At 36.8% G+C, this 23061-nt stretch overlaps 1 protein-coding gene across 2 annotated transcripts in view; it reads right to left on the minus strand.

Annotated features, from left to right (window-relative positions):
• The window catches only part of LOC122809207 (chloride channel protein ClC-Kb-like), a 1320353-nt gene that overhangs the window by 243386 nt on the left and 1053906 nt on the right, over positions 1-23061 (minus strand). The gene's annotated exons all lie outside the window — the stretch shown is intronic.

Raw genomic sequence — 23061 nt, forward strand, 5'->3', positions numbered from 1 at the left:
TGTAAATGCTACAGTTGTTTTTTCCTTTAATATAGGTACCTCATTTTAACATGCATGTCATGACTCTCAATGTTAAATGTATTTAGTCTGTTCAACTGCTGAGTTTATCCTGTCTGTTTTATATTTCTGTCTTTTTAGCTGGATTATTGCTGTTATAATGTGTTAGTATCAGTTTTCTACTACTATATTTTAAATTCTAGTATTTCTGTTAATATATGTGGAGCTTTTCTCCTCAGGCCTCCACTGTAAATGGACTTGGTCCAGTCGGACTGTCCCAGTTAACAAATGTAAAATAAATAAATAAACAATAAATTATGCAAATTGCTGTCAAATGTTTATAAACATTGTCACAGCGGTCATTCTGTTATAAACACTAATTATTTAGGAGAATAAAAATGTCAACATAAATAGTATGGATTACAAAGGATCACTATATAACATACTATATTCATACTGCTCAAGTTGATTTACAATGGGACCTTTTATGATAGGTCATTGATTGGGTTCAACACCTCCAATAACATAATTATGCACTTTTTTTTTTCTTTAAAATGTACCTGCTCAGGGCCAACAAACTCTGTGATGCTATGTCCCTACTATATAAGTGTACCTAGCTTCTGACCCCATCAGTTCTTTTCTGATACTCACATAGCTTGTATCTTGATCAAGACAAACATGTGAAACATTCACATATTTGTTGCCTGAAAGCAATTGCCCTATGTTTCCTAATGAGCATGAAATTATCAGCCACAACCTGCACCAGAGGTGTCTGCACTGAAGGTTATAAGCAGGCAGGAGGATCACAATGTAAAGCACTCCCAGCAGTTTACACATGCCACCTGCAAACATTGGTGGGAGAAATTCATGGCATGACTCAATGCACGTAAGACAGTGATAGTTAAAAGTTCTTTACACAGGTATCGGGGGAAAGGCCTCTCAAAGAGCTTCAGGTATCAGCTGAAATTCCATCACCAATAATCAGTTTTAGAGAGGAGAAGATTGGTCTCTGGTATAGAAGTCTATTGTTAAAAGGTAGCCAGTTTTGAAGAGTTCATAATTCACCTAGTGAGGGATCAGTGCTACACCCTAGTTTAGTAAATAATAAGGAAGGGCCTGGAGGAGGTTCACTTCCACCTCTTCCCAGTTTTGCTGAGTTTATAATTCACCCAGTGAGAGCACACTGCTACATCCAAATTTAGTAAATAATGAGGGGTTCTGGGGGATATGCACATCTAGCTCTCCTCAGTTTTGATGAGTTGACATTTCATCTAGTCAGGGCTCAGTGCTACACCCCAGTTTAGTATATAATGAGGGGGCCTGGAGGAGGAGCACTTCTAGGTCTCCTTTTTGGGAATGTACAGACACATAGGCACCACCCATTAATCGGTCAACTAACAAGAGTTTCCTGTGGTCCAGCTTGGTACCTGAAAGCCTTGGGTCTTGGTACATGAGACATAGGATTCCTTTTCAGGATATCTCACTAGGCCGAAGAGTCTAATAGTCCAGGCCAAAGGGGTTCTACCAAATCTTCCTTCTCAAGAAATTGTGTTCAGGCCCTAATATACAATAAAAGTCTGGCATATTGTTGAGCAAAAATATTTCATTAGGAAACAACACGATGCACCCCTGAGCACTACTGCTTCCAAGGAAAAAAATGACAAATTGTGACCAGTGAGAAGGATTAAACTATATCTTTTACCCATTAAGGAGGGTCCCCAATGTCAGATAATTATTTTACTGCATGCATGTTTCTAGAAATAGCCGTGGGTCATCAGTCAAACAATCAAGCAAAAGCTAATGACATTTTTTTCTCTGATACCATACAATTCATCATACTGCCAGTCAGCTCTACTGCATTGCATTATTGTTTGCATGAAAAGGTGCAGATAATAGGCCTGTAGCATAAGTTATTGCTAACAGCAGTGCTCAACAAAAATGTAATAAGTCTGGTTAGTGAAAGGCGTAGTAGAGATGACTAACGCTGTTCATTGCACAGCCAAACAGTGCCATATACCACTTCACAGAATATATATTTAGCAAGGAATGCTTATCCTTGCAATAAATAAAGTTTTAACTCTGTTACAGTCTAAGTTCACAGAACAACAGCTACCAGGAACAAAATGAAGAAAACCTCGTAGCTTCACACTTTTTATTCAAAAACTTGAGCACTTTCATCCAGGTATCTCGGACTTCATCAGAATACTGAACCAATCTACAAACAAGTTTAAACACTATAAAACTTTAAAAGTACCACCCCACACAATCAAAGTAACCTATCATAAAATCACATTAATTAAAAGTTTCCCACCAAGGTAAATTTAACTCTTACAATACTGGTGCACAGCCATTTCTTCTTACATATAAAAACAGTTAAAGCATGTAACAAACCTTTAATCTTAAGAAACTACTTAGAGAAACATTAAGACCCGGATGTGTTATAGGATTACTTCGTAAAATCCACTGTAATTCAAGATATTCTAAATAGTATGATTCAGGTCCTTCCTCAGGCCCCAAATCATATTGATCAATAATACAGAATTTAAATACATGATTTTTGTTCTCAAAAATATGTCTAAATAATGCATTTCTAGTGTCTGAATCAGACTATTTAGAATATCTTGAATTACAGTCACATCCAGGTCTTAATGAGCATGTTTCTCTAAGCAGTTTCGTAAGATTAAAAGCTTGTTACATACTTTAACTTTTTATATGTAAGAAGAAATGGCTGTGGACCAGTATTGTAAGAGTTAAATTTACCTTGGTGGGGAACTTTTAATTAATGTGATTTTATGATAGGTTACTTTGATTGTGTGGGGTGGTACTTTTAAAGTTTTATAGTATTTAAACATGTTTGGCGATTGTTTCAGTATTCTAATGAAGTCCGAGATACCTGGACGAAAGCGCTCAAGTTTTTGAATAAAAAGTGTAAAGCTATGAGGTTTTCTTCATTTTGTTCTGTTGCAGTCTAGCATGATTTCACTATTTCAGCGATATTTCAGAATTAATAACAGTAATCCTCATTCCATTATTTTCATAGCTGGAAATTCTAATGATTCATTGCATGCCTCTACCAAAAATAACCAGTTGTGAAAAACAAAAACAGACCTGAGTACAACAATCATAGCAAACTTGTCCTTTGTTCCTTTATTATGCACTGCCAAACTACTTTATTGTGACTGTACACCTTTTTCAGGTTTGAGGTTTGCATGAGGCCATGCACCTGTCCACATCATAGTTAATTGTCTTCTACATTCAACATACTAAAACAAAACATGACTTGAAGTTTATTCTATAAATTGTTAGGATTCATAAGTGAAGTTTGGTAACAAACCAATTTGTCCAGGGACATCTTTAGTGGGGGGGGTTAGATAAATATATATTAATGGGAGTTAAGAGGGTAAGGGGGAGGTAAGGGTTAAAATGGGAATGAGAGTTGATTGGGAGGAAATGAGATAAGGGTAGGGAGGGGCTTAAGGGGTTTATGCAAGTGTAACTGGCTAAGGAGTCACATTTTGTTGTGAACTTGCTACGGCCAGTATTATACCCATGATGACCAGTAGGTACTTCTGCATGCAGGTAGGCCTTGGGGAATATTAGAAGGCATGGTGGTTTATATTAGTACATTAAGGTATGCCTCTCTACTGGCCAGATGTTTGCAGTGTCTAAAGGTTTAGCTGATTTTTTTTTTTTTTTGTCTGTTGGGAACTGTGTGGTTTCTGTGTTTTGTGGTGGGTTGGGGCAGACTAGATTCACTCTGTGATGATGGCCGTTTGAGTTTTGGACTTCATGTCATTGGAGAATGCATGGTGACACAAGGCCTTTCATGCTGGTTCATATTTTCAAAGTGCTTTGGATTTGTCCCAGTTTTGAGGCTTTTCTACCCTCACTTCATTTGGCTTTTGGCCCAGGAGGTTGAGAGCTGTGGTTTGTGGTTTGTGATCATTGGGTTTTGGTGTTGGGGTTTGTTTCGAGATGTGTCGATGCCAGTTGGCTGATGCATGGGACCTCCGGAATTGCTGAGCCATTGCCTCTGCATGGCTGTGTTGTTCCTTGGGTCTAGTTGTGGCAGTCATTGGGTTGGTAATTGATTTGTATGCTGGAATGTGCCCAGGACTTTGAGGGTGGGATGCATTGGTTGGGATACTTTGAGTTCGGTGTGTTGAGGGTCATTGGGGGTGAATGCTGCTGATCGTTCCATTGGTGTTTGGGGTTTTGCTGGTCATGATTTCATTTGTGTTTTTTGGCAGTTTGGGTATGTATGTAGTTGTGGTGAAGGAATCATTCCCATTTTTTGGAGTCAGTTGGGCTGCCTCCATTTTGTGTACATTCCTTCGGTGGTGATGGAGTTCAGTTTGGCTCTACCACAGGTGGTTGGGATTTTTGCCATGCCTCTCCTTGGTGCTGTCACATTCTGCACGGTTGTCATCCTTCCAGGGTGGGTCCAATCTGTGTTTCAGTGGAAAATGCCATGCTTGTTGACTGCCTTTTTGAATTTAGGAGTGGATGTGGATCGCTTGTTTTGTTTTGCAGAGCGAACTTTGATGTTGTACCCCCGTTTTTCTTCTGTGGTGCTGACACCTTTTGCTGGGGTGCAGGAGTGACTGACTCTTGAGACAAGGGGGCAGGGATGGTTGATGGAGCTGAGTCCTGCTTACAGATTGCATTGCTTGGGCAAGTGGGATTGTGCATTATTTGAGCAGGTGGGATTGTCCTTCTGTCCCTTAGGTCAGTTTGCTGTGCATGTTTGAACAGATTTGTTGGAACATTGTTAGTGCGAAAAGAGTATCCAGGTGTTTTCCATCATGTGTTCTTTCTTGGACTGAGATTTTCTGACTAATTTTTGGTGGATTGGGGGGGCGGTCAGGGTATGGTGTCAGATGTTGGAGTCTTGGAGTTTGGTGTGGGGGAGGAGGGGGTGGGATGGAAGGTGAATGTGGTGTGCAAGTGTTGCCTCACTCATGGAGGCAATAGTGAGTGCCTGACAAGGTTTGGGAGTGTTGCTGTGTGGGTGATGCACACTCCCCCCTGGGTGCCTTGCTGCACTTGCAACCCAGGCATCGGTGCTTTTTGTAGACATTGAGGTTTTAATTGGCTCTTTTGGCTGATGGAGTAGTTTCCTTGATACTGTATTGTGATGTGGGTGCTCCTTCAATCCAACTGGCACATTGTTTTGGTTGGTGAAGATACATTTCTGTGTGTTTCAATATGATTTTATGGCATTTTGTGATGTTATCTTAAGTAATTTATTTACGTCTTGCATCAACGTGCTATAAATCATTATGGATGTAGACCATGATATGTTCTTGAGGCTTGGTGGATGTGTGAGGTTTCTTTGGCTGTTCAGATTTTTCAGAGGTTCCTAGTTGTTACTGCATGTTTTTGGTTAGTTTTCAAGGGTGTTGCCGGTTTCAATTTATGCACTGCTGGAATTTTTTGGGAGGGCTTGCTTGCTGGTGGCCTTGGAACAGGTGCACAGTTGTCGACTTGTTGTTTCCTCGGACTGGGTCAATGGAGCTATGGGAATGATGTGGAGCCTTTGATTGTCAGTGGGATGGCTGCTTGATCTCGGACACAGGGCAGTTTGGAGGAGATCTTCCATTGTGGATGTTTGTCATTGTGTTTGGAGGTTTGGGTTTTGGTTTGTTCTTTGTTCTTTGGTGTTTTGGCTGGTTGGAGTGGCTTTGACTTGTGGGGATCAGGCGTTTGGTGTTCTGCGTACCTTCTAGGTTTTTGTTCTTGGTTAGTTCACTGCTCATGGCCCTGGTTTGTTGTGGCATGCTTGCCTTGAGTTTTCTTTCCTGCGATGGATTTGGCTTAGAACTGTTGACTTTTTTTCATGGGCTGAGAAATAACTTTATGCTATGGTTGATGGGCATGTGCAGTGGTGGCTGGGGGCGTTTGAGCTGCTAGTTCATCATGAGCAACTGGCGGCCATGCCACTCCACCACCCTGACTTGTTACATAAGAAATTAATTGATATAGCTAACGGCCATGAGGAGGAAATGTTTCTGCTACCGTTTTATGAGTTTTAAGCCCAAGGGTAACAAAAAAAAAATATCTAAACGTTAAGTGCTCGTCATGCCTCTTAGTGATATAGATTTCCACAGAATGTATGGTTTTTGCCTCATTCTTGGTCCATTTTCATAAAAGGGTGGTTTGCAGGTAAATTAGTGGCAAATCTTTAATATTAAAGTTAGAAATAGTGACAGACATTTATTTTTGCTCTACATGCCTGTTAGGAAGTTCAAGCTAATGCAAAACATTTTTTTTAGGTTTGCATGATGGAGAGAGGAGGAGGAGAGAGAAAAAAAAAAAACTAAGGCTTTCATACCTGTCAGTTGTTCTCGATTTTGCCACTGATGTTATTACATGGTCAGGGATTTCTATGACTTTGACTAGTGTGTTCCGCAGGTTCAGTTGCCTAGGGAGATGTTCGGCTTAACAACTTTGGGGTTGCATTGCTTTGTACAAGCATATTCACGAGCTTTGTGGTGCTCATGAGTGTTGGCTGCAAGTCACACATGCTCATAGTGCTAGTAGTGATGGAGGGGAGGGGGCAGAGAGGATTACATACAAAACTCTACTCAGAAGCCACTGGCAAAATTAGTGAGGGGTTTTGAGGGTGTTTCGTGGGTTATGAGTTTGACTGCCTGGGACAGTGAGTTCAGTAGGTTGATTTGTTTATGGTGAAGCTGGCCAAGTGTTGGGGGAGTTAGAAGAATGCTGGCATTATTTCTTCCTGCTTTGGAATTCAGTGGCACAGTTATGGCCCACCCTCACAGTGTGGAGGTAAGCAGGCAAGATGAGCACACACTACTTGCACATGCATTCCTATACTGCAGTTGGTGTATATACACGGACTTGCTTGATAGCCCCCCCCCCCAAGTAGTAATAGGGCCTTGTATGTGGCAAGGGAAGGTGGAGTTATTGAAGGCATTTAGAGGGGAGCTAGGTTGTGTCAGAATGTGCTTCTATTTCAGATGATTTACATCTCATTTTTCTTTGCAGATATTGGTACTGTGATGGGTCTTTGCCCAGTTGGAGTGTTACACAATGCGGCCGCAGATGGTTCAGTGCAGAGGTCATATCAGCTGATGGTCTGAAGAATGTGGTCACATCAGGTGATGGATGCTGCTGTATATTGGTTTTGACTGAGGCAGCTGCGTGGATTGTGCTCCCAGGTAGTGTTACAGTTTTACCTCCATATTTTGGCGTGAGTGGGTGCGACATGTGAGCACTGTGGGGACTTGTAACGATGACATATGTCAGGAGATCAGTGAAGCAGGTGTTAAGGTTTAATTATAGGGAGTGTGGGGCCGATCCTCAAATGGGGCACTGTCCTATTGAATAAGTTTGTGTTTAGTCCTTTTCCTGTGAGGGGATCTCAGGGTATTAATTTCCCTTAGGGTAAAGTTTTCATGTAGAGATTGGAGGCTTGTTTGCAGCAGGAACTTCTTATTCTAACGTTTGTTAATGTCTTTTATGTACTTCACAAATAGATTCTAGTTTTCTACTGATGTACTATGTTCTTCATCTGTAAATATGTTGTAAGTAATTGCTATGTAAATTGTTAATCGCTATGTAATCCAATGTAACTACTGTCTGTTTATTTTAACTGTGGAGCTTTTCTCCCCAAGCCTCTGCTGAAAATGGACCTACGTCCAGTTGGACACTCCCGGTCAACAAATATAAATAATTAAATAAATAAATACATAGGATACAGCCTTTCCCTTGCCAGCATTGCTTAGTTACAAGGGGCAGTCTTTAGGTTTGGGGGCAGCATGTAGTTTTTACACTCAAAGTGTATGGGTAGGCATATGGATGCACAGGTGATAGAGGAAGAAGGCATGTTGGGTATTTGCAGCAGCCTGATTTTTTTATGTAGGTAATAGATGGGATTTCCTTAAGAACTTGTATTGAATCAAGGGGTATGGGGGTCAGTTTGTAGGACTAGTTGTTTCTTACAAGGAAGGTAATGCTTCTGGGGTTATGATGGGTGCAGGTGTGGGGGACAGGTAGCTTATTAAGTTTGACTGCTACTCTTTTCTTTGAGCTGATAGGAAGGGGTGTGCTATATGTGTGATTTAACAGTAGATAGGGTTTTGTGGGAACATTGCAGGTATGAGTGTTGAAGAATAAGAACTAGCTGTTTCAGGGGCTAGGTTGAAGTTGTAATGATTAAGCAGGGCATGTTTGTTTTGTTATTGGATGTGAAGGTGACACATTGAAAGGAAAGCTTTAAATGGAAAATCCAGGGGTAATTGGTGGATTAAGGATGCTGAGTTTTTGATAGATGCATTGAATTATTCATGGGGATTTGCATTGGTTAGCATTGGTTTAATTTCTCCTTTAATATCTAGTGACCGTAATAAGATTTCCATTGAAGAAGGGGCTACAACTGGTCCGATAGAAACAGGTTTTAGCCCAGGCACTGTGACAGAGGAACCTAGGTGTGACTTCTCCTTGTCTTTCTCCACTATTTATAATTTGAATTCTAAAGAATTATCAGATATTATTGTGAAGAATTGGTATTTTATTACTAATAACTCTTTTCTTGTGGAGAAATTAGGTAATAGACCAGTAACATTAAAGAGCTGTTACAAACCAATGCACCAAACTACAGCCTTCAAAAAAAGGGTGCTTCACCTGTGGATTAATCACAAAATAAATTGTGACACAAAATCAGTTGTATATGTGGCATTTTATGTCGGAAAGACTGACAGAAAATTCAGAATATATATGCAATCAGAAACAAAAAAACTGAAAATGCCCTTGCCAAACATGTTGAAATTAATCAAGGACATAGTTTTGTTTTTATGGGCATTGATTGTAAACAAAAAACTATTAGGAGGACCTACCTCCTTGTTGTTAGAAATTTTAGAATTACACTGGCAACTCAAACTGGATGCCTTTAACATGCCAGGTTTAAACGAAAGTTGTAATATAGCCGAAATTACTTATGACAGGTTTTGGCCAGTATATTTAACCTGTGTATACTTGATTATACATATTCAGTTATATTTGTTTTTTAGTCTTTTTACATTTTATATTAAAATAGGGCTTACTTATAACAATAGATATGTATTTTTTATAAAGTTTTCTTATTAACATATGGATATGAAAAACTTTTAGGATCGATCATTAGGATCTATTTGGAAAATTACTTAAAGAAAAACTGTTTGTAACTTTTAAGGAAGTGATGTTTTAACAATGTCAGCTGATTTTAATTAGGCTGCCTACAGTATATAAACTGTTGACTATTCAACACTCTTTTCTTGTTTTTCCATTGGTTAGCAATATGGTAGGAGGATCGGCTTGGGCTATACTGTTGGGGGGATTGGTTTGTGGTTGGTCCGTCACCAGGGTAGGACAACTGAAGGAGGGATGTGAGACTTTGACATTGGTTCCAATTTAGCAGGCAACATAGTTTAGCAGGAGCAGTTGGGGAGATAAGGGTCCATTTTCACTTGGTTAATATGGCAGTGGTATGGGTTGATGGTGCTGCTATTGGAGGAGTGTTAGCTTAGAAGGATTAGATGCATATTACAGGAGTCATATGGTGGGAGTGTTGTGAGTTGGGTCAAATTGTGTTGCGGTTGTCAGGGACTAGGAGCTTGGTGAGATGGATTCTTGAGTTATTTGGTTTAGGAGCATGAACAAGGTGGGGCATTTTCTGATGGATAAGGAGGATTTACTTGTGACTGCTACAGTTACAGGAGTGTTAAGGTTATGTTAATTTTCTAAATCTTGAGTGGTGTTGCATATGCTGGAAGGTTTGCGGTAGGTGTGATAGTGTGAAGGTTAGCGGATATCGGCACTGTCAAGTAAGTTGATTGCAAGGGGTGGTGTTTCGCTAGTGGAGGGTCATGGGGTTTTGATTTATGTGGTCCTTTCATGGGATTGAAGTCATTAACAAGGTGGTTTTTGGACATCGGATGTTTGTTGCTTTATAAGGCTAGTGGGTATGATGCCAGGATGACTATGCAATTGACTCCATTATAAAAAATAAATAATTTTCATTTAGTTATTAGTAGATCCGTTGGGTGGGGAAAGGGAGTTGCAGTTGGGCATGATGGCATGTCAGTTACATGACCTTATTTCAGGCTGCATTGGACTTCCTAGATTTCTGGAGGATCACTGGGTAGGTATCGACATGGATATGGGTTAGCAGTCATTTGGAAGTTAGTTTTTTGGTCAGAACATGCTAGGGTGTCATTAAATGTTTATATTGGAAAGTTGGTAATTCAGATTACTACAAGACTGATTGGAAGGAAGTTTCATTTTGAATATTAATAGGTACATTGGGCAGTTAAACAGGGCTGCAGTTAGACATGATGGTGCAATTGTTCTTGTGTGGTTTCATTTGGTGTGGGTATAGTGCTTCGGTGGTGCATTTGGCAGATAATGACCTGGGAATCATTGTGGAGCTACTGCTGGTAGTTAAGTGAGAGTTTAGTTAAGATACAGAGATTATGCTACATTATGAAGTTATGGCTGGTAATTTTTGCATTGGAGAGGGATTGTGGTCTTCTTTCAGCCATTTAGGAAATTGGCCACTTTGGATAATTATGTAGTAGGGTTTTGGGAGGTGTTGACACAGATCTAGTTTGGTTAGAGAGGATGGAGTCCACTGAAGGATGCTTAGATTAAGACCTTTTAATGAGCGGGTGGGTTGTTGGAAGTTTGGTAGGAGAGAGGGGAAACAGCCTGGTCAGGCTGGTGGATGGAGAAGAGGAGCAGGCTTTCCCTCTTCTGTTTCCCCTCTAGTGCTGGATGTTCATTTCAATGAGTTGGAAAAGGAAAGGAAAGGAAGCAGTTGGACACTGCTTGGCTAATAAAATAAGTGAGCGGAGGTAAGGATGCTGCTTATTTGGTTGGATGTGTAATTCAACAAATGGTAATGAAGTGAATGGTGGGACACTGCTTCATAAGTAAAGTAAGCGAGTGACGGTATGGATGCTGCTTACTGGGTCAGGACAAGTGAGGTCATGCTGTCCTGTTTAACATCATCTGGATGTTTATGCTGTGATTAAATTAACTATACTATGTTTCAGTTGTAATTAATAAATGCTGGTTAACAAGTTATGTTTATGGATGTTTAATAAAGGTCGTCAAATGTCATTCGTGTGATGTGTTTATTGAAGGGGACCAGGACAAATGAGGTTTGGTAACAAACCAATTTGTCCATGGACATCTTCAGTTGGGGGGGGTTAGATAAATGTATATTATTGGGAGTTAAGAGGGTAAGGGGGAGGTAAGGGTTAAAATGGGAATGAGGGTTGATTGGGAGGAAATGAGGTAAGGGTAGGGAGGGGCTTAAGGGGTTTATGCAAGTGTAACTGGATAAGGAGTCACATTTTGGCGTGAACTTGGTACCCGCCCTCCCGCCCTCTGTTTGGTAGAATAGTGGGGATTGTGGTTACTTCATCAGTCTGTGTAGGGCAGAGAAGAAAGGCAGGCTTGCCCTCTTCTGTTCTCTGTCTGGTGTTGGATGTTCATTTTAATGAATTGGAAAAGGAAAGAAAGCAGTTGGACACTGTATGGTAATTAAATAAGTGAGCGGAGGTAAGGCCACTGCTTATTTGGTTGGTTGTGTAATTCAATAAATGGTAATGAAGTGAGTGGTGGGACGCTGCTTCATAAGTAAAGTAAGTGAATGAAGGTATGGACACTGCTTACAGGGTCAGAATTAGTGAGATCATGTTGCCCTGATTAACATTATCTGTATGTATATGCTGTGATTAAATCAACTGTAATATGTTTCAGTTGTAATTAATAAATGTTGCTTAACAAGTTATGTGTATGGAAGTTTAATAAAGGTCATTGGATGTCATTCATGTGATGTGTTTATTGAAGGGGACCTATACAAAAAATATCAATCAATTAAACATAATGCTTGATTAATATTGCAGACATGCTACATACCTGTATCACTGACCACAACATGGATATTGAAAATTAACACACAAAAAGAGAGAGAGAGATAGAGCAAAGGAACCATCAATGACTCTGTGCAGTAGAAAGCTAGTTCTGCTGCACAGACCCAAGTGAAATGCAGAGATGTGTCAGCTAAACCCTGCTGTATTTCTTTGAATATATATGGATGAGTCTAGTACAGGAGACCTCTTTGCTTGAAAAGAGTTGTTGTTAAATGGGAAATTGCATTGATTACAAGCATCTCATGATTTATAACATAGTTGTTGGTAATTAGAATAAGGAGTGATGATGTGGCTGAGTGGATAAATGTCACACACAGAAATTATAAAACAGCAGCAGAAACCCAATATAAAGTGCTGGATTTCCTTTGTGCTTAAAACAAACAAACAAACAAAACATGTGCAAAGATCTTTCACTTATATTCCAGAATAAAGATCTACAGAGTCAAGAAAACAATGTTCCAAAGAAAGAAAGAAGATTTCCAAATATAGGTGGAGGTTAAAGCTGGTTGAGATGACAAATATGTACTATACCAGAAGAACCATAGCCTCAACAAGAAAGCAGAAGATCTTAAAAACAGAAAGTGCCAGAGTAGAATGGGACCTCATACCTGTTTACCTTGCCATGGGACATAAAAAGAAGAACAAAGTCCTTTCTATAGCACTTTTCTGATCAAATGTCTAAGATAAAGGAAGTATTCACCCTGAGCATGCAGAAAGTGTCTCTAGCACTGAGAGGATAGGAGCTTTCTCCTCCAGTATATTATAATTCAGTTTAATTGCTATTTTAAAAACAACGACAAGTGATACATACCTGACATAAGAAATATTACTTATGGACAACTAAGTCAAGGTTTCTGCAGACAATGAGGAAATATGTGACAACCAGGAAAATAACCAACGAATGAACTAAACTGTATTAAGGTTATATTATAAAAAAATGTAAATAAATGTATAAAAATAAAAAGATTGCATTGTTTTTATTTCAGTAAACTGTAATTCATGAAAGAAAATGTGTAAAATGATATATAATTGCATTTGTCATTGAGCAATATAGTTTAAAAAGACAACTAATTCTTGCTTCACAAACATGTACACCATTACAAGATTATTGCTTCTTGAAGTTGCTGGAGTAGGTCAAAGTTTATTTTCTCATTTTGACACTGGCCTGCTAAATTTTACTCTTCTCCATGGATGTGTAACTGTGAAAAGCATATTTCAAACTCTGAATAAAAAACAGAAATCACACTAAGTTCTGTATGAGATTTACATAAGCAGTAGTAGACTGTTAATTAAACAGTTATACAGTTCAGTTCCTGGAAATGAATGCTGGATCATACATTTGGTACAGAGCTCAGTTTTTTTTTTTTTTATTGATATCGTGTATGGGACAATTTGGTAATTGATCTGGGTTTTTTTTTTTTTTTTCATAATCAATCTTTATTATTTTTTCTGAGTTATCATACAATATTACAGAAAACCAAGAAAACAAACAAAGCCCAAATGATACTTATAAAAAACAATACTACAAAATATATACACTATATACATGAATGCTTCCATCAATTAAACAAGGTCAATCTAAAAAGATAAGAACTTCTAACAGGAAAAAAAAAATCATTTGTCGATATACTAAATAATTAATGCTGAACACAAATATACACATACATGTCCAGGGGTTAAAGTGGATTTAGAACATTAAGCCAACAGAATATTGAAAATTTTCTCCCATATTTTCGGATTATTTATGTTTTTCCTATGATCCTTAATTAATAATTTGTGAGCTAAAATATGTTTCATCGCTAAACCTTTAAAGTTATCCCATGAAGTTTGGGATGGATTCAACCAATTTGTAGCTATATAAAGTTTCATTAACAAGAAAATATTTATAAGTATAATTATTTGGGATTTATCCAAATTATTCGGAGGGATATGTAGGATCATAAATTCCCAAGAAAGTGTAGAGTGTTGATAACCCATCTTTTGTAATTGAATTTTTAGGGAATTCCAAAGTTTATATATGCATTAACAGCTCCAGAACATGTGTAAGAGGTCAGCCACTTGATCCTTACAGTATGGACATTTAGGCGAATTTTTAGAATTGAATTTATGCAAGCTAAGATGAGTATAATAAGCATTATTAAGAATCATCAATTGGGTAAATAATAACTTCTGAAGAGATATTGATTTTATAGTTAAGTTAATTGCTTTTAGTATTTTATTATCTTCTATCAATGGTATTTTTTCCCTCCAGTATTTTGATAACAGTATTTGATTTTGATATTTTAAGTCTTTTATCAATTTATATGTAGAGGTTATATATTTGGAATCTTGCATAAGAGTTTGCCATAAATTAGAACAAATGGTTAAATCTTCTTCCTTGATTCTGTCATCACTGAAGAAACTTATAGAAAGATCCTTTAGTTGTCTAAGTATAATTAAATAAGATTTAGGAAGGTTCATCTCCTTTAAAATATCATGTATTGAGAAACAGAGATAAGGGTACATATCAATTAAAGTTAAATTAACTATAAGTGGAAATTTTTTAAGATTTATCAGTTGATTATTGATTTTCAAATTTGGGTTCTTGTGAAAGGGTTGAAAAGTCATCATATGTTGCAAAAGATTTAATGACTGAAAAAAGTTTTGTATCAATGTTATGTATAATCTAATATGCTCCATTAAAGGATATAATTTAAAATTGTCTTTATTTAAAAAGGGTAATGCCTTAGGGTTAATATCCAAACTTACAGCATGTTTATAATTCAGAACCAACCAATTTGGTACCCATTTACCACTGGCTGTGTCAAAGTTAGCAATTCTTAAAATCCTATTAGAATTTATTATTAAGTAATATACTTCAAAATTAGGTAAATCAAGCCCACCTTTATTCTTCGCAGTCATCAATTTATCGTAAGATATTCTGGTTTTCCTAGGCTCCCATATACATTTAGCCAATTCCGTATGAATCTGTTTAAAGAATTTCTTAGTAATTAACACTTGACTAGCTCGGAAAATATATAATATTCTGGGGAATACATTCATTTTAATAATTGAAACCTTTGCCATTGTTGGTAATTTTAAATTATTCCATCTTTTTAAATCAGACAATATATGATCCCAAATTAATTTAACATTATTAACATAGAAATCTCTATCATCTGTGGAAAAGATAATACCCAAGTATTTTATTTTCTTCAGATTTTATATGTCCTACCAATGGTAAAAGCGAAAAGGGTTTTGGAGTTTTTAAAGGAAATAAATTGTTTTTTTTAAGATTTATTTTGTAGTTGGATATCTCTGCAAATTCCTCCACCGCCTTCAAAATTTTCTTAGTATCTGAGATAGGTGTCATACAATAAATATTAAGGTCATCCGCAAAAGCAGCCATAGATATTTTAGTACCATAGATTATTGGTGCATTATAATATGTATTTTGTTTAAAATGTAAGAATAAAGGTTCTAAATATAAATTAAATAAAATAGGAGATAAAGGACAGCCTTGACAAGTTCCGTTTTTGATTTGTATTCTTTTGGAAAGAATTTTATTAATATATAAAGTTGTGTAAGGATTGTCATATAATTTTTGTAATGTTGAAATAAAATCTTGAGGTATATCAAAATATGGTAAAATGTCAAACAAAAATTTTAAATTAACTCTGTCAAAAGCTTTTTGTGCATCAATTATAAGTGCATACATATTAAAATTCCTATAACTGGCATAAGAAATTAATGTATGAAGCGTTAAAGTATTATCGGTAGTTTGTCTGGTATTTATAAATCCGGCCTGTTCATTAGATATTATTGAATCTAAACCCTTCCTCAACCTATTAGCTAAAATAGAGGTCAACATTTTCATATCTATATTTAAAAGTGAGATAGGCCTATAATTATCCGGATTTAGAAAGTCTGCATTTTATTTAGGTATAAGAATTGTTCTAGATGCATGAAAGTGAAGATCATTAACTTTATTATTGATTATATAATTAAACAGAGCTCAGTTTTTGAACAGCTACATGTAAGATATCCAAAAATTCATTCTAATTCTGAACACCAGATTGCTGGGCCACATTTTATCTTTCTTTAAAGCAGTTGGAGACTAGTTAGTCGGTAGTAAGTAGTTTTTGAACATTATTTCTGTGTTTAAATTTTTATTTTTAGTTTCCTTGTGCAAGCTTTGCACCTTTTCCATATTTATTTTAAATGAAATGCATTTACTTAGTCAACCCAAGTAAAGAATTTTATTTAACTTTAAATGTGTTGCAGATTTTATTGTATTAACATAAGGGTTTACTGCATTAACTGGTGTCCTTTCAACTATGTGTTGTCCACACTTTGAATGGTGCTTATTCAGGGCTAGTTGCTACTACTTAGATATTTAAAGGCTGGTATATTTTAAGAGAAGAAGAAGAAGCTGTCCTTAAGTTCTAAGTTCTTACTAAACTTATTGCCAAAAGAAACCATCAAGAAGCTCAACAACATCACACCACTACCAGGAGACTATCAGTCTTCCACATTAAGAAGACTTCATCCACATATCCCTGGTGAAAATGCGTGATCATTCAGTCATTTAGACTAGTTTTAAAATTTGCTAGGGAAGTACTCTGCTTAGTAGGTAATGGCAACCTATTCCAGAAAATGAGAGGTGTGTTGTGTTAGGTGTATGTCATGTTATCTGGTGTTTTTGTGGGTTAAGGTCTCTAGAACTGGTGTTTGCTTTCTTGTTTGGTCTATTAAGGTCAAGAAGTTCAGAGTGCTGGGTTATTTATAGCATGGAAAGTGTTAGATTAGGGACTTCCATTTTAAAGTAGTTATTAGACATTAGACAGGCTAAAGGGTAAAATAGGCCTAGAAATTGTGTTTCATTTATGCATAAAAGACAGTTAAGCAGAAAAAAAGAATAACCTTGCTGGTCAAGCATGAGAGACAGTTTAATAGAATGGCAAGATAAGCATAAAGTGTGCAAAAAATACAGAAAGACAATGTTCTTTTCTCACGGGAAAGATACAATCTTGCCAGCTACAGAATGCTCCTTAATGGAATGTTAAATAAAGCACATATGGGACAAAGCCTGAGACCAAGGTTAGGGGGACTGAATGCGGTTTACAAAGGAAAATTACTGGACTGAGGCAATATAATATATTGTGTTCAGGATAGCAGTTCAGTTAATGTTAGTTAGTTTGTTCCACCTGTTATTACAGAGAAGATTACAGACACTTGAGCGTGAGTACATTAGACAGGTCAAATAAAGGCTATAGTAGTTTACATTGTTCAGGACAAGCAGAATATGACGTGCAGTAGCTTTGATTACTAATTGTTTATCACCACTGTTAATGAGACAGTATTTGGATATTGTGAACATCTAATAAAGCTTTATTGAATGAACTACAGTGTTTGGAGAATTCATTCTGAAAAGTACACAAGACTTGGCCCATAAAGGAGAGACTGGCACCTGTACAGCATGTGTTTTGGTAATTAACAGGTAAAGACTTTCGTTTTCAGTCTCATTTCAATTGTTTCCAGTTAATTACAGTACAGTACAGTCTTATCAATTCTTTCAGAAAGCTATGCAGATATCATCCCTTGGGAGTTGGTTTAACACTGAATAGAAGGACAGAGACTTTAATCTGTCAGAGTAGGTAAAGGTACTGAAATTCAATATATTTTTGGTGAGAAAACTTTGAGGTCTCTCAAACTGGTTTAGGTGCTTGGTGACATATATGCAAAAGGTTGCATTTTATTCACTGATGGGCCTCATAAAGAATGGAGAAAGTGGAAGTATAACATCTTTGGACCTTGAGAATATACTATTAAGAATAAGCTGTGCAAGGTAGAAGGGTTTTCTATCTACCAGAGACATGCTGTGGTAAAAGGAGAATCTGTGTTCAACGTATATACCTAAGTTCCTGATGTCTATGTCAAATTTAAATGAAATGTCATATAAAAAAGCAATAGTGCTGATTGATTTACAAAGGGAAACTATGTTGCATTTCTTAGTGTTGAAGGTAAGCCTATGATCAATACCAATGCAATTTTACCAAAAGTAATTAAACACTTGAACTAGAAAGTACTTCATGTTGGACTGCAGCCATAGGACTTGACCCAAAGTTATCCATTGGGTGAGTTTTGTGGTAGACAGGAGCTAAAGTATGCATTGAATTTATCTGCTAGTATGTTTGCTATGTCTTCAGGAGACGAGTAGATGTTTCCAGGCCAACAGAAACCTAACAGTTAGCACCTCAGTGTCAGGAATACTTATTTCTTAGAAGCTGACACTTATCTCTTAGAAACTTGCCTGGAATTGAAAATCATAAAACTTACCGGAGAACAGGATTTGATAACAGTCTTCAGTTTGCTATCATCAACAAACTTGGTTAGCCATAGTTCCTTGATAATCAACTTTTATGTCACAGAAATATATACCAAAGAGGAACAGACCCAGGACAGATCCTTTTGGGATACCACTACTGACATTTTTCTGTCTTGAGCCTACACCTCTGACCTTAAAAGTATGGGTTTTGTCAGACAGTGAATGAGCAATCTAGTCAACTATATATGGGTAATGCTGACATTGGACAATTTGTGAATAATTCCAGGATGGGAGATAGTATCCACAACCTTGGTGGGGTCTAGATAAGCAGTGTGGCCTGTATGCCCCGTATTCAAGGCTTCAGTAACCCTTTCAGAGAATTCAACCAGGTTGAGTAGACATGATCTGCCTTTAAAAAGTGAAACTGCTGTGTATCCAGTGATGTAAAGAATGTAGTTCCCAGGGTCAGTAGAGGGATTACCTTTAAGCAGGGGCACTACTACTTCCATTCACTTATCCTTGGGATATAACCAGTGGAAAGACTCAGGTTAAAGAGTTGAGGGAGAGGTTTTGCTGAGTGGGACTTAAAATTCTCAGTAGGCAGCCAAGATATTGACAGGACCTATGAAAGTGTGTTTTTAATTTTGGAAAGTATGAAAAGGGCTTGGTTCAAATTGATCATAGGAGAGGGTAATGTAAAGATGAATGGAGGGGAGAAAGGTGAGAAAGAGTGAAGTAAAACTGGAAGATAATTTGTCCTCAAGAATATTAGCAATGTCTTAGAGATAGAAAAATATCATTGCAAATAAGTTCAGTACAGAACTGTAGGTTATAATATTGCTAAATAAGGCCTTATTGTTATATTTTCAATTAGCCATATTCTAATCTTAAGTTCATAGTTGGCCTTATCTTTCCTAATGGTAAGTTTGAGAGACTTACTTACCAGTTTTAAATCCTTTTTATAATGATGGAGTGAACATCTTTTAGTGATGGCAAAGAGCCTTTTCTTTATATTATAGATTTGCCAAAGTTTCACCATATGGGTTTAATTCAACATTTACCTTTTTGTTAATGTTCAAGTGGTATGAATGTCTCATTCCATCGATTCAAGAGGAAGAAAAATTTAGAGCAGTAAGCAGTAGCCTCAGCTATATACATTTTGGGTGAAGCTATACCATTTGTGATTGTTGATAAGATCAGTACATAATTGGTATTGGTATAGTCCCTAATAGTAAAGCAGTTATTGGAGGCCATAAAGGAGGTTTTCATTGAAAAAGATCACAGCAAGACAGCCAAATTTAACAAGAAAGGGGGTCATTTTGTTTTTATGTTTTGACTAGCTAGTGAAAGTGCTTCCATAAGTTAGGGAAGTTGGTTCTGGTGCTAAAAAATTGCTATCCACAGTCGACAGTTTGGATAATATTGCATATGTGTATGTGTATGTGTATCTGCAAAGTAATATTAATTGAGTTTTAATTACTTTTGGTAAAATTGCATTGAATGGCACTGTACTCATTCTGATAAGGTCAAAATCTTGGAGGTATAGTGATTATAGCTGAACTGAAATTGTGCAGTGTAAAGCTGATTTGTTTGTGGCAGGTTTGGCTATTACTCAAAGCACTAGTGCCCATTTCTTACACTCCCCTAAGGCCAGTTGCACTTTCTGTATTAACTGGCACCAGTGGTGGGATTCAAACCCTTAACCTGGTGCTTTCCCATCTAAACTTTTACAGTAGTTGCGTGGGAATTACACCTTATAGACTATGACCTTCATACAGACAATGACTATTCGGCAAGCTTAATTTTTGGCAGAGGCAATATTTCCAACTAGTTAATTAAGCCCTTGGAGTAGATGTGGTAGAGTATTCAATGCTCTACCCAGTTCATTTCAAGATTATTACTGTCATTCATTTTCTCTAACTACTCCAGTACGTGTTCTTTCTGGTTTGACTGAGAATCATCTTGGAATAGTAACTTGAAAAAAAGTTTTTTTTCTGTGCACAATCCCCTTGCAAAGTTAATTTCAGACAGATATCAAAGTCATAGACCTCAGAAAGATGAAGATATGTATTTTCTGATTAAACTTTAATTTTTGGGGAGATTATCTTAAACATTTGGCTTCAGATATCAACAACTCAGTTTCCATTTGCTCCAAAAGTACAGCAAAATCTGTCAGAAAACTGAAGTCCTGGATCCAAAGATCTGAACTGAATAGCTGTATGTGAGTGGTATCAGTGACAAAGCATACAAAAGTCAAGAGTGCCTTGTTATTTTCATACTAGGTAATAAACCCATCAAAGTATTTAATACTTCTGCTCTAATGTAAGTAGATAAAAAGAGGACCATCCATTGCTGTGGAGTTACATCCAGCTCCTATAGTGACCACTTGATCAGCTGCCATTATTCACAGAATTTACTAGGCGAGTAGACACACACACACACACACACACACACACACACACACACACACACACACACACACACACGCACTACTGAAAGCTAAATTCCATGTATATTATGAGACAGAGACAGAGAAGAAATTAAACAGTATCATACAAGATTTTCTTTTTGCAAGTAGTTAGGGAGCATAAGTGACAACATACTCATATGTGACAGAGGTGAGACACATGGCATGTCTGTGAATTCGGACAGCAATGTTTTTCATCAACCAGAGAAAGAATTATATAAGACATAAATAATAACCAAATAATACGTTATAGCCTAACACTTGAGAATGCCATACATTTGTGTTATGGAAATGAACTCTTAAATGTGTACTTAAAATTGTTAGCTGATGGCATGGATATGTATTAAAATTGTCTCAGAAAAGGGGAATATGGGGAAAGCAAAGTCAAATTCTTAAAAAGTAGAAAACAAAAATCAAATAGACTGCAGTTCACAACAAAATACATTGTCCACAATACAAATGTACAGCAATGTACGATATCCAATGCAGTTTTTGCTAAAATAGGCATGTAAAAAAGCAGTGGAAAGCAAATACCACGTTTGCAGGATAATTAGGTTTGTTTGCCACTCTGCTAGAGTATGTTTTAATGAAAACGCTACAAAAATAGAACATTTGTGTTATAGATAGTGGCAATGATGTCAACAGAAAAGCAGTGTGAAAAGGACTTCAATAAATACTGACCAAAAAATACAAAGAACAAAAACAGGAATTCTGAAGTGATAAATGTGACAAGATTTTGAAAACAGGTCTGAGAAGGAAGTCTAGTCAGAAAAAACTGTACATAAATGGTACATAAATCTGTTCTGATTAGGTTGGTGCCTAAATCTACATTCAGAAGCTTAGCTCCAAATTGAAAGCTAAATAATAATGTGTGTGTGTTATTATTTTGTTCAAGGCATAAACTAAAGAAAATTACTTGTTTTCACTTTTGCTAGAAAATTAGATAAACCGAAAAAACACTGGTAGAATGATGGAAGAATTAAAAGGTAGGACAAAATAAGAAAGCACAAAAATGTTTATTAAAAGAGTAAACACTTTCTTCTCTTTCTTATTGTACAGGATACATGAGACTTCATTACACTTATTTGATTAGATGCACCTATCATTTAAATAAAATCATCATGTTACATGATCCTTTTTGATTAAGACAGCAAACACCCAACAAAGCATTTTCATAAAATAATTACTTTAACCTTTGCACTAGATTCTGGCAGTATTAAAGAAAGAGTAGAAAGTACTAATTTTGTAAACACCAGAAACCACTTTCTTGGTGTCCTACTCATGTTGAAACAGATGAACTACAGCCTGTTGTAACTCTTAACTATGCCGTAATGATGGTGAGTGTGTCCAAAAAAGCCTGCCAGGGAAAGATACATGTCTCATGTCATGCAGAACATTTAGAAATAAGCAGTCTCCTCTCCCAAAGTGTATGGCTGGGATAATTATGGGCAAGCTGTGCCCCAGACTTATAGTTTTTTTTGTGTGGAGCTTTTCTCCCCGGGCCTCCACTGAAAATGGATATGCATCCAGTTGGACTAACCCGGTAAACAAATGTAAAATAAAATAAAATAAATAAATAAGTGACCATATGAAAAGGGTATGAGGGTGTTGAATGCAATGCAGCAATATTAAGTATGTATTGAATGTTTTCTTATTATTTTCTGCATTATCTCTGATGGGGGTCATCTCTCTCTCTCTCTCTCTCTCTCTCTCTCTCTCTCTCTCTCTCTTTCCCCCTCTCTCTCTCTCCCTCTAGAGAATGCCTTAGTGGGAATGTTGCACCTGTTTTTAAAATAAGATCATGCAGTATGCTTCATGTGTGACAGAATATGCCACTAGAAACAAAGTGATGTTGAAAAGGGATGTTCAGAATATTTTGTCCTGATATCATAATTGCCAGATTAGGCAACTTCTTTTTTTAGAATTACTGTGTCCATTAGTTTTACCAGAGGGCATGGGTGTCAATGAGAAACTCAACAGTTATATAAATTTGTGTATAATCATCCGTAACGAAGACTGTAAAAATGAGAAATGCTTGAAGATAGTACGCTAATGTTATTATGTTGGCGTTGTCACACTCAGCACTTATTTTGCCTTATTATTCATGGAAAACATTCATGTTACTGATATAATGGAGAGTAAGTATATAGTTAATACCAAATGTATAATAAATACATTTCAATTAGCTTTAAATTGAGTTTATTTGCTTGTGCAGTGCATTATAAAGTGTTGGTAAGTTCTGCTGTAGTTAAAATATAAGTTAAAAGTATTTGTACATGTTTAGTCTATTGATTTTTGGAAATTATTTGATATGATTAATGGAAATGTGTGGGTAATAACAATTGTGG

Source organism: Protopterus annectens, chromosome 8.part0 (genome assembly GCF_019279795.1).
Source record: "Protopterus annectens isolate FY-2018-M chromosome 8.part0, PAN1.0, whole genome shotgun sequence".
Classification (NCBI taxonomy): domain Eukaryota; kingdom Metazoa; phylum Chordata; order Ceratodontiformes; family Protopteridae; genus Protopterus; species Protopterus annectens.